The following is an 18,010-nucleotide window of genomic DNA, read 5'->3' as shown; positions in this document are numbered from 1 at the left end:
CCTATAAGGTTGCAAAGAAACAGATGTAATGACAGGTCTTTTTATGATGTATTTCTGAATGTAACGGATTATCGAAAAAGAAAAAAATGTTGAGCGATGACTTGGTTCTATGCATCGGTTGTTGATTGGGTAATAAGATGTGAGCATGGAAGGGATGAGTTTAAGTGGACTAAATGATTGAAGAATTCCTGCATATGTTACCTGAGACAAGTCTGTTGTTTTCACCTGAATGTCCAAGGTATTTTTTGTTTGTTTGTTTGTTTTCATGCTGACTTTAAAATGCTCTCTAGATTTGTACCTTACTCATATATTATTATATATTGGTTCAAGGTAATTAAGCACAGCCAATGCACTTCTTTACAAATAGCATTATGAATTGTACACCTTTTTTTCTTAACAAAATGACAGGAGCCTGTAATTTACTGGGCCAGCATCTAATTAGACCAACAGGAGATGACAGTTGACAGTTATGGCAGCTGTCTCCACACAATCAACTTTGGCCTGAACTTTGAACCCCCAATTCAACTAATACCTCCAGCTAGACCCAATCTCTTTAGAACAACTGTGACCAATTAAGCTTGCCAATTATGAAATCACATATAAAATGTCCACCCCCCCCCCCCCCCTGCTGTGAGTTGCTCCTCATTGGACTCTCCCCCTGTGAGGGTGGACGAAACGATGGGTCCCCTCATGCTATGCTGGAAGATGGGGGTGGTAATGATCACTAAACATCACTGGTCAATTACAGCAGGAGATTGGCATGCTGGAGCATGACCTTTGCTGTGGCTACACTTGGATCCTGGTGTGTGTGTGTGTTTTTAGAGATGATAATGTGATGAGTGGACTGGTTCAAGGCTTGAAATGATTCAAATTAGAATATTCACTTTCCAAAAGTAACCAGACAGAGGCTGAAGTTTATGAATGTCTCAATGTTCATTATTCATATAAAATAGATAATGAGCTAAAGATATGGTTACATGTTCACTACTGCTGTTCCATTTTTTTCTGGTGTGGAAGTAAAATACAAGGCTATTGTGAAAATTCATTATGACAGGATTATCTTTTGACACCCAATTTATTGAGTAAATTAGCAGTTATAGATGTACAGTGAATACATATAAAATAACTATTCCATTTTAGAAGCTTTATGAAGCTTTAGTCTCTAAATAGTACAAAACTTGTACAAAGCTTTTCTTTATTATTGTTTATTTCTTGTTTATAACTTTATCACAGTTATGGATTTTTTTTTTTTTTTTTTTTTTTCCTGATCTGTTAAAACAGGCCAAAAGCATGATTGTTATATACACTGCCCGGCCAAATAATAATAACAATAATAATAGGCAAATAATTAATCATTATTACAGTGATTATTATTTGCAACAGTTCTTTTAACCCTTTGCTCAGGAAACAGACCAGGAATAATCAGAATACTATATATTAACCACTTAGGAAACAACAGGAGCTTAAGAAGTAGCAAGCTCACAGTAACACAAACCATACCAGACAGGAAACTAACTCAAATTGAGGGCTTAAATACACATTTAACCCTACCGCTGGGTTAAAACAACCCAATTGCTGGGTTTGTCCATTTTCAACCCAACTTGGGTTGTTTTTAACCCAGCATTTTTTAGAGAGTATCCAGAACAGAACATAACTTTGAGCCCCTAACTCACCCCTATACCTAAACATATTCCACAAAAATAAAAAAGTGATATAGTATATTTACAGTGACAATTATCTTAGATACAAAATGATGTGTTATTAACAAAGTTCAGGATGAACACATTCAAATGATCTAACTAATCATCACATCACTCCAACCAGCAGTCATCAATCAGCAATCAACATATCTACCCAATCAGCATGAGTGGAGACCTATATATAAAGGCAGTCGACTCACCTATGTTTTTTTTTTATCGTTTTTAGCATCCCTCCACCACCCGTCTCCTCACACTCGCCTGGTTACTTTCCTAAACCAGAAATACGGGGGGAGTACTCTGGGTTCGGGCCAAATACCAAGCTCAGAGCCCTCTCCTTGGACAGCACGCCAAATATGCATACCATTACTATCTGATACGCATACTACTAGCTATCTGATTATTTGTAAGTGTGAACTTGTGAAATACTATTGTATGAAATGGATCGTTTTAAGATCACACCCTATATTCCTAAACATAACCATTTTGACAATATACAAAACAGAAAGGGGTGAATTCAGGTTGATTGGGACACTTTTTCCCAGTCATTTATTTCTTTGAAAGTGAAAAAAAAAAAAAAAAAAAAAAAAAAAAAAAACAAGGATGTAATTTAAAAAAAAATGGACTCGTAGAATGCAGAATAACTTTACTGTTCTTTACAAATGTCTATTATGTCACCTTGTCTCTAATGTAACATGAACCTCCAGGCAATTGCAGTGAAATGGTATAACCCTTACACAATGTCTTCTATCCCTGGAGACAGCAGACCCTCTCTACGCACATGCAGGTAAATTACCCTGAGGAACAACAGCCCTTGAAGTTTAGGATGGGGAATAATGCAACCATATTGTGAGGACCCCTGAACTGACCTGTTTATGGAAGCGTACAGGCAACACATTGGAAGAGCGTCCTCCTCAGAGTAAGTCTGTTCAGTTGTAGCATTAAAGCAGGGAGAGGCAGAAACACTGGCCGGGTGGTGACCCTAATCTGGGGTAGAGGATAAGAAGGCTGCTGGGGTGAAACTGGTCAGCTGAACTGAACCACCATGCTCTGAGACAATGATGCTTTCATAGAGGGCCAGTGCATACAGAGATTGACATTAAAACATATGTGCACACATATATCCATTTCAACTTAAATCTTGTTTGAGACTAGTTTTTTTTTTTGTTTACTATAATCTAAATTAAATATAACTGAACTATGTTAAATCTTGAGTTATATAAAACACCTGTGGATAAAACAATTTTCCTCTGAGATTGCAATACCACACATAGACATTATAAATCCCATATGAAGGCTGTGGGAGGTTTTGTCATTTTTAGTTCACTTCTGGGTACAAATTTGTCATAAAATATGGGATGTTTTCACACTACACAATGCCCCAACCCCCAAAATGAGGATTTTTCATTTAGCTCTGTTGCTATGTTTTTCTTTGTTTTCTTTGAGCATGACCTAGTGACATATATTATCAGTGACAATTAACCTCTTCATCACAGACAGTTTAATGATGCTTTTAGGTGATCTGGGGTGCTTACTGATAATTTATCAGTGCCATTGTTTTAAAATACGTCACCAAATGGCCAAACCCAGGGGTGTCTAATATTGTTCCTGGTGGGCCACAACATAGTTTACACACATGAACCAGCTAATCAAGGTCTTCAGGATACTTAGGGTACGTTTACATGTCAACGAGGTTCTAAAAACGGAAAAGGTTTTTTTTTGTTATTTGTTTGTTTTTTTGCATTTTTCATGTACAGACGACAATGTTGTAAACAACTGAAAACATACTATGTATTGTATGTATTGTGCATGCCAGGCCAGTAGTTGGTGATGTCACTTTGTAAAGAAATGCTATATGCATGCACATGACATTTGTCAGTTTCTTCCCAAAATTTTGATTTTGTAGTTTGCATGGAGACAGTAACGGTATTGTTTTTGGAAGTTGGACAGTGGCCCTCCAGGAGCAGAATTGGACACACCTGGCCAATGACCCTTCACAAAATATCATTTTAAATGAATAAAGATCTCCACTAAACTATACAGAGGGAAGAAAATGAATAAACAAAGATGCCTATCATCGGTGTGTGCAATATCCATTGTTCCGCAGTGGGCCTTTACCATAATGGAGTAAAGGTGGAGTCTAGAATTAGTGTGGAGCAGTGCTGTTTAGTGGTGGAAGAGATTGTGGGACGAGGTAAAATTGCCTCGGCATCACGGATAAACAATGAAACTGATCTTTTTTGGAATTCAGTTGAAAAGGCAAATGATGCTGTCCAAAGCAGTGTAGTGTTGAATGGCTCACTTGTGCCTGTTTTACCTTTGTGTAGCCCTTCTAAAAAGATTATACTGTCCAACTTACTTCCATTTATAAAAGATGTAGTCCTTGCGCAAGAGTTATCTCGTTATGGAAAATTGGTTTCCCCTATCAAGAAAATACCTCTTAGGTGTGAGTCACCATTGGTGAAGCATTTAGTCTCATTTAGAAGTTTTCATGGTGCTGAAAAATGGTGTTGATGAAATTTATGTAGTTCAAAATCAATAGTTTTCAATAGTTTTACTACACAGTGTTTGCAACATCTGATACTACAATTAAATGTTTTAGTTATGGTAAAATTGGTCATCTTGATTGTCCTGATAAAATGGACAGTTCAAGCACGGAACAAGGACGGGCCGATTGCAGTTGCGGCTGCTGAGAATAAACCTGATGCAGCAGAGATTGCTGAGTAAAACTGGCACGCCCTCAAAGTCTTAAAGATGAGGAGGCTGAACATTTTCAAAACATTTGTGTGGCAGACACTGATGAAATGGATGTAAAAGATAATGATGTTGAATTTGAGAAAGAAGCAGAGTCTGTTTTCAAAATCCCATTTAAACGAAAGAAGAAGAAAAAACCGTGGCAAGGCTTATGAACAAGTCAAGAAAGATGGTAGCAGTGAGAATATGGGATCAGACAGTGATAAAGATTGCTCTAATTCAAATGTGTCTCATTGTTCAAATCTGTCTGAGTTCTCAAAATGAGAATTTGTGTTGTTTGTATAAAGCTTCTTATTAAAGATTTCTGTCAAAAGTACACTCTGAATGTTACACGAGATACAGCCCAGTCAATGAAAACTTTAGAAAATGAAATTGTTGTTTTACAGGATTTAATAACATCTCTATCTCTATCTCTCTCTCTCTGTCTATACAGTATAAGCCTGACTATAAGCCTGGTGGCAGACAAATATTCTGTCTATCTATCTTGGTCTGATCTTCTGACTTCGATTTAGCACTCTTTGAATTGTAACAACATGATGTCCCATTTCCACCTACTCTCTCTCTCTCTCTTTCTCTCTCTACTAATATCTAGAGCATTAAATTGGTTCAATTGGCCGAGGCATCTGTAAAGCGTGTGGCTCTAACTGTGTGATAAGGGTTTGGGCTCAGTGGGCTCTTAAGGGTCTCTCTGAAGTGTTCGTCCCATCATCTGTTAACGTGGATACTGAGAAAATCCAGGATAAAGTGTTCATGGATTTCTGGGAGCTTTAATAGTGTCTCTAAAACCTGCACTGTATTTGTGTGAGGGTTTTTGCCGGTTATTGTGCAGGTTTTATTGGTGATGTTCAGGTGGTTACTGAAATTAACTAACAGTTAAACTTATATAGATAAAATAATACAGCTGAGCTTTGTTGTGTGTGTAGGAGTTGAATAATATGGTCTGAGATCTGTGCAATTCACTAAAAATGAATTATAGAAAAGAATGGCAATGACTTTTTAAATAGTCACGTTGGAGCACTATTTCAGCGTTGATAAGGCCTGTTTAAATTATATTGCGAGTGGTTTGTAATTAAGATGCAGGTTTCTGTGCTGTAATATCACATAAAAAAAGTTTGAACTATTTAGTGAATTTAAAATCCTCGTAATTGAAATAAATTTAAATGAGACGTAAATAAAATGCAGCGATTTGAATAAAATCACAGTGCAAAATAGATTTTACTTACATGTTTGAAGTCCTGCTCAGAACATATACAAATCCTTTAAATCATTGGCTTTTTTATTTTCTACAATACTTTCTATAATAAACCAAATTCTTGGACAGTTATGCTCCCCTTAGGATCAGAAGTTCAGAACACCATCACTGAGAGAATGTAAAAAGCATAAAAAAAAGCTGTGTTTATACCCCCACCCCCTAATACAAAATATGCTCTGATATAATAACAGGTCTCAAAATGCTAATGGTTTTACGATCTGGAATCTGAATATGAAAATAAAGTGAAGTGCTGTTAATAAACAGGATTTCCATCAATCCTGTATTAAGAGGACAAAGAGGTTGTGTCTTTCTGAAGAAAGAAATCAATAAGTGTTAAAAGGGAATATGTCTTCAGTACTGACATCTTGTGACATGCCGTTCTTGTCTTTTGTCCTCCGTGACATCATCTTCGTGAGACAGACAGCAGGAGAGCAGGCAGGTCTCAATCGGGAAAGGAGAGAACTGTCACTCCACGTCAGCAGCTGTTACAACCCGTACAACCCCGAGCATGGCTTTCCAAACATGCAGTTAAATATTCCTGCAGGAATTTGGCCTCTGAGAGCAGCCGGCAGCCCTCTACTCCGATATTGCGCTCAAATTGGCAGGCGGAGCGTGTGAACCGCAAGGGGAGCCTGAACAGGGTAACCTATCCCTCCTGGCCTCTCGGGAGCCACTTGGCCAGCTTTCATCCACATAATTATAATAAATTTGACATTTCATAGATAATATTGATTTCTTTATTTTAGCATTTCACCGTAGGTGACAGTCCAGCGTCAGGAATGAAATTTCTATCGATCTTTCAGGCATTAATCCCTCATGTGTATGTGATCATTTTTATAAGACCTTTTACTGCGTATAAATCAATATTTCATATCTGCAGCCCTACCAGAGGAGATGTCATATTTGTAAACTGCGGCTTGACACCAACAATTCTCTTTCTTGTTCGGCTGCAACTGTGCAAGACCAGTCAATTTGAGAGGTTGCAGACAAATGAGAGGTATTGAAAGGAGAGAGAGCCAATGAATTTCTTCCGCTTATCCGAACAGACATAATTATTCCCCGTTTAATGATGAAATAGCATTTTTTGAGGGAATCAGAGATGCCAGTGCCAGTGGGTGGTAACTGATGAATTATTAAAATGAATTGGTGAACTGTTTTGATTGATTAGCTCTCTCTTGTTCTGAGGAATATTGACCACAACACTAATTTGACTGCTAATTCCCCCCTTTTTGTTCTTAACGAGTCTTACAGTGGTTTTCGCTGTCAAAACTTTCTGAAAGCACAAAGACTGGTGCACTTCTGCAGTATACAAACAGATATTTGGCAGACTGCCTAAGCTGATCTTTTCCAGATCTTTTCTTGACATTCCCAAAAAATGACAAAAAGGCTATTTTTTTCTATTTTATGTGTGCACTCCTATGAGCTGATGATCTCAATCAGGTATGTTAAATAAGACAGACATACAAAATGTGCAGAGCAGTGATTCTCCGGGACCAGGACTGGAAACTACTACTATATTATAAGTCTTCTGAATCCATACAATAGCTTTATGAAGAACCGACTGAAATTTAAGTTTTTAATTTCTGAAAATGCCATAGCTCTCAGATCTCAGTTCAATTCACAATATTCCAACATATTAGAGACTTGTGAGAAAACAATGCTAAAGACTTTCAGTGAATGTGTAAAGTATGTTCTTCACCTACATTTATATCATAAAGACAAAAAGGTTTTCAGATTTTTCAAGAAAAGTACCACCTTTAGTAAAATCAGAAATTTCTGTATCAAATTATAAGCTTTATATTAATATAACCTATACTATAATAGTAGTTGCGATAAATCATGCTGGTGCAAAAGCCTTCACTCTAAAAAGTAATTCAGGGGACCTGTTACCACAACTTAAATAAATGCATGGCTGCAAGATAAAAAATTTAATTCATTGATTTAATTAAACCTTTTAAGATGCTTTTAAGAAGAGCAACCATATGAAGGCAAACACTACATTGATTCTATAAGCAATGATTGCGCTAATGCCAGTGACAAGTACTATCTTACTTGTTCATTAAATATACATGCTAAATAAGGTACATTAAGCATATGCCATGATAACTGTGGATTTTAACTAAAATAGATAAGATTAACTGGTTCCAGGACTACAACTCAAGTTGCTGGAGCAACTTAAAAATTTGTGTCTATGTAACAAATTAGTAAGTTCCTCTAACTCAATATAATTAGTTGGTTAAACATAATTTCATTCGAAGTTGTCATAACTACAAAAAAAAAAAAAAAAAAAAAAAAATGATGCAAGATTGATGCTTTTTTAGTTAGTTAGTTAATTAGTTAGTTAGTTAGTTAGTTAGTTTATTTATTTAGAGCCAACATATTATTTTTAGAGTGTTAACTTTGACTTGACTTGTCTGAGCATCATGTGAAATACACATACACCACAAAAGTATATTTAAATGTTCAAATCAATTGAAACATTATTTTGCAAACCATTCCAAACTCCACAGTCTAATCCAAACAAAATATAATCCTTAAATAGAGATAAAGGTGAGCAGATTTGACTCAAGCTCGAGACTCGACCCAAGCACTACTGCCGTGGACTTAAATTGAGTTTATAATAATTAGACATAAGTAGGATGTGGTACAGGAGGGATGCTGGTGTGACGTTAGTGGTTTACATTTAAATACAAAAACCCAGGCTTGCCAAACATGAGGGTGACAGATGATGACAGAATTTTCTTTTTTTAGATGAACTGTACCATTCATGGGTTGTACGCATGGAATGTACTGAACAAAAAACTAAATTAGAATAATTAGAGAAAAAAAAAATCCTGGAATCTTTATATTGTTTTCAACAGAATTAATTCACTTATGGTACATGCAATGACCCTTCTCTCATAAATAATTTCAAACCTTTCTCTTGTGAGATATTTCACTGTGAATTCAGAAGAAAATGCACAAGTGTTTGGAGGAAAATACGATCACCTGAACACAGCAGACACATGACCTTTTCCTGCTTTTTCCAGAACATGTCCCTCTCCTCACAGCCGCTGCTCCCCGAGAACCTTCGGCAAAGGCCAGTCCATTAAGAGCATATGCTAATTCCACCATCTTCGCCTAATTGATGCTATTTTACCAAGTAAACAAGACTTCTGTCTACTGTGGATCTGTTTCTGCCAGTGAGAAAATCTCAGCAGCACTTTTCACTATAATTTCTCCACAGAAAAACTCTGCTATTGTTGGACCATTATTGCAAATTATACGGTTTTTCCTTCTGAGGCAGGAAGTGCTATTCTCCCTTTTTTTAAAAGGCCATGCTTCTCTTTTTGTCTCTCATGTTCATCTTTTTTCTGTCTCTCTCTCACATCAGGAGGTGTTGGAGCGTGTGTGTTAAAGCAGAATGACAGACATGTTACAAAAGTGTGACACACCACACCATGGCGATTTGTCAATCGCATTGGTGCCCCCAACAGAGATGTGCTGTACAACACTGCACAAGAAGCAACACACAAAAAAAAGAACACACAAGCTTATAAACTCAAAATATCTAGTGAGCTGCCTACCCAGGCAGAAGTTAGTTGCTCCAGATGTGGAGGCTGTTCCAAAAGGCAAGATTATCCTGCATTATAAGATACCTCATTTTGGCCAAAATCTCTTTCTGTAGATAATCTCAAATGTATGACAACAGGCTAAGTGGAAGTCATTTTACATGGCAGAGAAGCTGATAGAAATGTTAAAAAAAGCATTGATAAAATGTTTTCAAATAAAAAAATCAACAACAAATGTACCCAGTATTTTAAAATAACAAATTTACCTATATATTTGTTTGTTATCCTTGTTACAGTACTGTTAGCTTAGCAGCATGCTAACATTAAACTCATTTAGAATCGACTGTGAATCAAGTGGAGTTGCTGACTATGTAGAGTGTTCCCAATCCATCACATTCTGAGGTTCCATTTCTAGATAGTACAGAAAGCTTACTAGGGTTTGAAATAGAACTTCTCTCTCTCCCCTCCTTGAGATCCATTTTTCCCTCACTGCCAATGATGCTACATTGTATTTTCTCTTCTCTATCAGGAATCCGTCTTCTCTGACACTCTGTAATGTCCACTCGTTCAAGATAATGTTGATGTATCTGCTGTCTACAGACTTTTGGATCTCCTGTTCCTCATATTGGAAAAATAGAGTGACCAATCAAATTGCTCCCCTTTAACGTCACATTGCAATGGCCAACAGCCTCTGAAAATGCTTAGAACTCTCTCTCTCTCTCTCTCTCTCTCTCTCTTTCTCTCTCTCTCTCGTACACACACACACACACACACACACACACATCACATCACATCATGTCTATTGTGTCTGTCTTCATTCTTTTAAAAACTTTTTGAATGGAAACTCTCTCTGCCTCTGTCATTATGTTTTGTAATAAACAGTAGTATTATAGACAATAGTTTAAATGAAGAAAACAACGAAATAAATAGTAAGGGAAATACATATTCTAGATTATTAAAATATATTATATTGGTACAAGGCTCAGCACATAAACTTAGATTTCACACTATGAAATAACAGTTTCCCCATGACATTTACACACTCCACAAAAAAAAAAAAAAAAAAAAAAAAAAAATTGTATATTTTCCTTTGATAATTTCACATTCACTATTTTACAGGATAACACACACTCTGCCAAACATTACCAAAATACAGTATTTTTCATGTTTAAAAACAGGGCGCTATTTACACCTGGTAGCAACACCTGTGTCAAATGTGTCTTCTTCCTTTTTGCAATCATTTTTATGCAATCATAAAAAGGGGAAAAAAAATATAAATAAAAATAAGGACAAAACTGTGTACAATTCCCATAGATACTTGAATCTTAATTTAAGCACCATTGGGAGGGTTTATTTATTTATTTATTTATTTATTTTGCTTTACTTGATCAGTATTGATGCATGTTCATTTTTAGGCATACTGAAGAATTTCAGTGAAGTCTTGTGTCTTGTGTATGTGTATATAAATGCTCTTTTAATATTGTTTACATCACACTTACATTTATTAATTTAGCCAAAACTATCAGGGTTCTGTCACTCTGGTCAGTCTCATTCTTGGTTTGGTGACAGAAACCTGACACTCATGTATTGTCTTGTCTTTGCGTGAGCATGCGGCTTTAAGTGTGCTTAGGTCATGGTTTTGGGTTTTCATTGGCCAGGTGCTCCCCTGTCTAATGTCTTGACCCCCTTGCCATTGTTACAAGATTATTAGCTCTCCTTGTTTACTTCCCTATTTATTCTCCCTGTGTTCTCTGTCTTGTGCCAGATCATCATGAATGAGTTTCCCCACAAGTTTACAATCACAGTGGAGGGGCTCAATATCAACAACACAGCGCTTGATAATTTTATTACTGCTTTATGAGCCTTTGTGTCTGATGAGGAGATGGGGATGCTGGGGATACTAACATTCAGGCAGTTTGTGGGTTTCGTATACCACCATTAAGGAAAGGGTGACTTACCTCTCCTTGGCCCTTCTCCCCTTCCACCTGGAGACTGTCAATTCCCTAGTCCTCAGATGACCTGCTCATAGAGATGGAGGAGGAAGAAGGGACACACCTCTACTAATACTGGATCTTCCCCAGAGCTCCTAGGTCTGGCAGTCCAAAGCACCACTGTCACAACCACGGAGGCCATCCCAGAGCCACCTGCTTTCCCTATCTGGGCTTCAGAGGGCATCCCAGAGTCCACTTCAGCCCCAGCCCCTCTGGCACTCTGCCGGGGTTCTTGATCTGCCAGAAACCCTGTCACTCCAACTCAGCCCTGGCCATTTGCTACAATTCTTGATTGGCCGGCACCATCCTGGCTGTCCACTGGGGTTCCTTATGTGTCGGATCCCCGTGATGCATCCCACTATGTTTCACCGTGGGTATGGTGTTCTTTGGGTGATGTGCTGTGTTGTTTTTCGCCAAACATACTTTTTTACAATTTTCTCCAAAAAGTTCAGTCTTGGTCTCATAAGTCCAACACATTTTCCACATGGTTTTGGGGGATTGGATATATGTTTCTGCAAAGTTTAGCTGGGCTTGGATGTTTTTTTGTTTTTTGTTTTGTTTTTGTTTTTTGACAGAAAAAGCTTGCGTCTTTCCACCCTGCCCCATAGCCCAGAAAGATGTCACATGTTGGGAGCAACCAGTACTTGCCAGAAAGAGCTGCAACTCTTTTAATGTTGCTGTAGGCTGCTTGATAGCCTCCCTGACCAATTTTCTCTTTGTCTTCTCATCGATTTTGGAGAGACATCCTGTTCTTGATAATGCCACTGTTGTGCCATACTTTCTGCACTTTTATCTAATGCCATTTAATTATTTATTTGTTTATTTATTTTGTAGTCCTGAGCGACACTTTTCAACAATGAGATCCTGTTGATCTATTTCACATGAGCTTGATGATTAGGGCAGTTTCTCATTATGTGTTCTTAACCGATCTTGCGTCCTTGTGTTCTCGGACTACATCAATCCTACCGCCAAAGTTCAATTCCAATACTCAAGAACCCAAGTACTTACTTTATTTCATGCAAAAGGCATATCAGACAGAGGACACATTAAAGTACCTGGATGTCTTCTTGATATCGAGGATGTATCGAATGCAGACTTGAGAGAATTGAACCATTAGAAATCCCAGAAGACATTGCGGGCTGAGGACCTATGGAAGCCTGTAAGCTTTAAACTTCACGTTCTCATGTAAGAGGTTCCCGCTGCTTACACTAGTAAGTAGACTATGCCTACACTACCCATAATTCCTTATGATGGCATAAAAAAGGAAACAGGAAGGCTGCACTTCCTTTTAAACCCCCACCCCCGGAACCATGCTGCAGCCATGAGCCCAGAGACAAAAGGTAAGAAAATTAAGTTTGTAAATTCTAAATAAAATAAAGAAAGAAAACTCTTGGTCCACCTTAGACTAGAAATAAATAACCCAAATTTATTTTTAAACAAACAACAAGAAACCAACAAACATTTATACAAATGAACCAAACAAATATAAACCAAAACAAACAGGGCATATACAAGAATTAAGGGTAACGTATGAGATCTTCACATTTACATAACAAAAATCAACTTTTAACAGGGGTGTATAGACTTTTTATATCAACTGTATATTTAAAAATTGCCTAAAATTGTCTAATTTTATTTATCTAAAATAAATTTTAGGAAGAACATCTGTGACCAAAGGGCTGTACCTGCTTGCATGATATTGCTCATGTAGTATATAGGTCCTGGAGTACCTCCAACACTGCACACTGTTCATGTGTCTTTTAACTGCACATCCATCTGAGGTCTTGGAGTCCTTACTAATGAGCTGGTGAGCTGGATCAAGTGTGTTTGATTAGGAAGAGTTGGGAACCACTGGTGTCTATAGCATTGTGTTTGAGGACTGATATTCATTGTATTTAGATGTAATCCTCCAATGAAGACAAAGTGAATATTTGCAATAACCAATTTATACTTCTTGTGTACAACATATATCATATGCAGCAATTAAAAATTGGACATGGGCCACCTTCTGCAGAACCAGGATGGCAACCAGGGAGACAAATGTTCTGACCCTGGCATTGCTCTCACACAGAGGTTTGTATCCAGCAGACAGTATACCAAAGATGAAAACCTGCTTTTAACAGTAGATTAATTAAACCATTTATTAGGGTGAAGAGTATGATGAAGTATGAGAAGAAAAATTGTGTATTCTGAAAGAGTTGCAGAAGAAAATGCTCTGTTGAATTCTTCACACAATATCTGATTGTGAAGAAATCTTGCAAGTGACTGCCTCATTCACTTCTACACCTTTTATTAAGGGTAATCCCTTAATAAAAGGTATAGAAGTTAATGAGGCAGTCACTTACAAGGTTTCAGATAGTTCAGAGATACAGTATTTAAATTCTCTTATATAGACCCTGATTTTGAAACAATAAGCGGCATTGCCATTAGTGTTTATTTCATGCAAAAGGCATATTAGTGACTAAACACTCAAAAGCAGATATTTGATTGCACATGTAAAAATCTTTCACGTTGTAGGGAAATGAATACACAGTGGTTTAAATTCATCTCAATTTGTTAAGAGACGTTGACCTTTTGAAATTCAATTTCAGAGGATTTAAAATATTCCTATTTCCCCCAAAACAGGACAAATGACAGATATACGAGAGGAAATAAGACATTGTCAATGCTGGAAATATTTAATCATGTGGAATTAACAACTGATGTGCTTTTGTTGTATTAGATTAAATAACTATTTTGCTGTTTCATGATGCATTTAGAATTTCTTATACACAGCTACAAGTATTGACTTTTTACCTCTAGGAAACCAAATAAACAATATGTATATGTATGTATTTGAGGAACAAATCGAATCAAAATGCACATATTACATTGCAGGCTGGGAAGGGAAAACTACAATTGAATTTGCCAGGCAAGAATTCAGTTACAGAGTTAAAGACCTTACGAGATAATGTTACTGCATACTGGTAAAAAATGGCGAACTGCTCACTGGCTGAATTGATCTATAGGGGTCATGCTTGTGTGATGGGCTTTATATTGGTGCATTGGATATCTAGTTTCAATATCCTCTCTGTCTGAAATATAAATCAATATATGTTCTACTCTATTATACATTTGTATCTGTAAGATTATATGACCATTTGACTGTCATGTTTATGTGCACTAATAACTATTAATTTTCCGACAGATTTAACACCCTAATGCTATGGTAAAAAAAAAAAAAAAGTATTTTTAGCTATTTCAAAACATATTGAGCTGCCTTTGGAGGCAGCAATGCATCATAGATGTGCTCCCTTCTAAGGCAGCATTGGATCCTTCATAGAGAAGGAAGTCCTATGCACTGCAGTAATCTTAGTGAAAAGGATAAGTTCAAGTTGTCAAAGTGAGAGAAATGCTGGGTAACACTTTATAATAACTGCACACTATGAATCATTATAAGCATTACTAAATAGTCAATTCATCATTTATAAAGCATTAGTAAGCAGTTCATAAATACAGCTGTACATATTTTGTTCTTGATTTATAAGCATATCTATAATGTGTTTAATAATTGTATTTACATACTTTATTAATGATCAATTGATCATTTCTAAATTATTACATGTTTTTACAAACCAGTAATTTAGGAGTTGACTGTTGTTCATAAGATCATTTAGAAAGTGTAAATAAATTATTAATAAACTATATAAATGTACATTTATACATCTTATTTAAACATATAGTAATAATTACTCAGTGTGTTAATAAATGCTTTAACAACCCTGTATTCTTTCTATAATTCATGATTAATTCAGGTAGTTATGTAGTCATCAGTTAACCAATTTTGTGAGCTCATCTAAATTGAGGACTATTTATGCCTTGTAAAGCTTTAGTAGATTTTAAAGCTCTGTTATCTTAAACACAACAGTGATACAAAACATTTATTTCAAGATGCAAAAAATGAAATGGTACAGCTGTACACTTGATATAACATGAAAAATAAATCTCTGAAATCTCATATAAAATTTGTTCTTGCTTATTTTGTTCTTTTTTTTTTGTTTTTGTTGCTTTTTGTTCATTTTGTTGCTTGTTTACTTCCTTTTTTATTTTTATGATATTGCCGAGGTTTATTTTTCATGTTATAACAAGATAAATCAAGAACAAAGCATTTACAGCTATATTTGTAAACTGCTTACTAATGTCTATTAATGCTTTATAAATTATGAATGAATTATTTACTAATGCTTAACTAATGATTCATAGCATGGGTTATTATAGTGTTACCAAATGTTGATGATAAGTATAATTTATTTAATTTTGAATACTATAGATTAAAATGTTTGAGTGTATGTGCATTGTATTTTTATGCTTTCCATTATGTGATTCAGAAAAGGTGCCAGACTGATCTTTAGCTTGTCACAGTTTGAACCAATGGACATGCTATAATTGTCATGACAATAATAACATATTATTGAAAAAATAAAATAAGTAAACAAATAAAGGCAATCTTAAAAGCAAATGGTCATAAGTATAGTTTTCACTTTCCTTATAATGTCATTTCTTATTTCTTTCTTTAGATTGAGGTGAAACATGAAAATGTACAGACAGGCTTTGTGAGACACCCAGTAAGAGCATTATTCTGAGTTCTCACCTTCTGAAATATCACATACAATGCTAGTAATAAAAAAATAAATAAAAAATAAATAATAAAAAAAATCCTGTATTCTTAATTTTCTTAGTTTTAGATTTTAGTTACCAGTCCCAACACTACAGCTTTGTGTGTACTTTATGTTCTAGGGATAGTCAGCCTGTTTTTCGGGGTGAGCCTGCTTTTAAAATTCCTTCATTATGCTAAGGTGGAGACAGATCATGGACCATTGGGTGTCACTGGTGTACGTGTCTGGAAGCACAGTTGGACGGCTCTTAATTGGAGTGATTCGGGCTAGAAAGCAGTGGTGTTGGTGTCAGCTACACACAGGAACATGTAGATGTGCTGACAGAGTCAGGCAGGGGACATCCTGCTTACTGATCTCACTCCCCTCCTCTATTTTTCTACCCCCCCACCCCCACCCCTCCTAGGAGTATTATCACTGTTACTGGACTCTCTATCCATAAGTCCCCAAAAATCTGGTATTCAAACATATTACTTTGCTTTCTGCAAATTTGTCTGTATGGTGTACAGTATGTATCTCACAAGTGGTTTGAGGTACCCAGGCTGTTATTGAAAATAAAAACATGTTCTTAATGACTTGCCAGGTTAAATAAAAGATGTATTTGACCACTGTTCTGCTCCTTTGCTTTTTTTTTTTTTTTTTTTTTTTGGTGTGTGTGTGTGTGTCTGCAACACATTTTTAAATATGTCAGATTCAGACAGGGTTATTATAGTTACGAGACATGAGAATGAACCTCGTTGGTTCTTTCAGAAGTTCAAATGTGCTGCGTAACACACGAGAATGAACCTCACTGGTTCTTGCGGAAGCTCAAACATGCTGCTTAACACATGAGAACGAGCTTCATTGGTTCTTGCGAAAGCTCAAACATGCTGCGTAACATACGAGAATTAAGTCAAGTAAAGTCACCTTTATTTATATAGCGCTTTTTACAATGCAGATTGTGTCAAAGCAGCTTTACCGTGATAATAGGAAAATAATTTTGGCTGCACGGCAGCTCTAGAAGAAAATGGTGTCATTGTCCAGCTTAAGTAAATTCAGTATTGATTCATTCCATTGTAAAAATCATTAGTTATTAATTTAGATCATTTATCTATACAGCAGCTCTGGAGAAAACAGTGATGTCATCGCCCAGTTCAGTTCACTTTGGTGTCAATGCAGGCAGATCAAAAACATTGTTAAATATTAAGTTTCTTCAACTAAGCAAGCCAGAGGCAGCAACTGCAAGGAACCCAAACTCCATGAGGTGACAAAAATGAAGAAAAAAAAAAAAAAAAAAAACCTTGGGAGAAACCAGGCTCAGTCGGGGGGTCAGTTCTCCTCTGGCCAACATCGAACAGTGCATGATTATGATTCAGCCAACATTACAGGTCACAAGTCAGATTTGGATCGGAACGGTCAAAATGTTTAAACCAGTTCCATCTGGTTGGAGATCGGTTTCATCACACCAATATGGAAATGGTTTTGTTGCGGATCTGTGCCAATGGCTCTCGTATCGTCCCCTGCCTTCACATGGGATAGTTGACACAATCTCTGCTGACACTTCAGGAATGTGTTATGGTCATGTCTAGGCTCAGGTCCTCCATCTGATCTCGATGCAGCCCAGATCCAGCTGACTATAGTAAACCTCGGGATAAACATAGAGACTAATATTAGCGTAGATGCCATTCTTATTATGATGTAACGAGTACATCGGGTGTTATAGGAAGTGTTCCCGGTTCTGGCTGACCTAATTTATGCAGCCTAACAATCTTTTAATGGATGTGAGAAATTGTGTTATATGTATGCCAGGATAAAGAGGTGTGTTTTTAGTCTAGATTTAAACTGACAGAGTGTTCCTGCTTTCCAAACAATGCTAGGAAGACTGTTCCAAAGTTTAGGTGCCAAACAGGAAAAGGATCTCTTGTCTGAGGTTGATTTTGATATTCTAGGTATTATCAACTGGCCAGAATTCTGAGAACGCAATAGACATGTAGGACTATAATGCTTTAAGAGCTCGCTCAAGTACTGGGGAGCTAAACCATTTAGTGCTTTGTAAGTAATTAGCAAGATTTTAATCAATGTTTAATAGGGAGCCAATGCAGTGTTGACAGAACCAGGTTAATATGGTCATACT

At 36.5% G+C, this 18,010-nt stretch overlaps 1 long non-coding RNA gene across 1 annotated transcript; it reads left to right on the top strand.

Moving 5' to 3' along the window:
* Positions 1 to 12,460: 12,460 nt before the first annotated feature.
* LOC125269487 lies at positions 12,461 to 16,507 on the top strand. The gene is made up of 5 exons (XR_007185121.1): positions 12,461 to 12,585; positions 12,902 to 13,052; positions 13,226 to 13,318; positions 15,802 to 15,849; positions 16,022 to 16,507. It is a non-coding gene; the product is annotated as an uncharacterized LOC125269487 (long non-coding RNA).
* Positions 16,508 to 18,010: the final 1,503 nt, after the last annotated feature.

This window comes from Megalobrama amblycephala, linkage group LG6 (genome assembly GCF_018812025.1).
Source record: "Megalobrama amblycephala isolate DHTTF-2021 linkage group LG6, ASM1881202v1, whole genome shotgun sequence".
Lineage (NCBI taxonomy): Eukaryota > Metazoa > Chordata > Actinopteri > Cypriniformes > Xenocyprididae > Megalobrama > Megalobrama amblycephala.
Note: the sequence above shows the minus strand (reverse complement) of the source record. Positions and strands in the feature narration are given on the sequence as shown.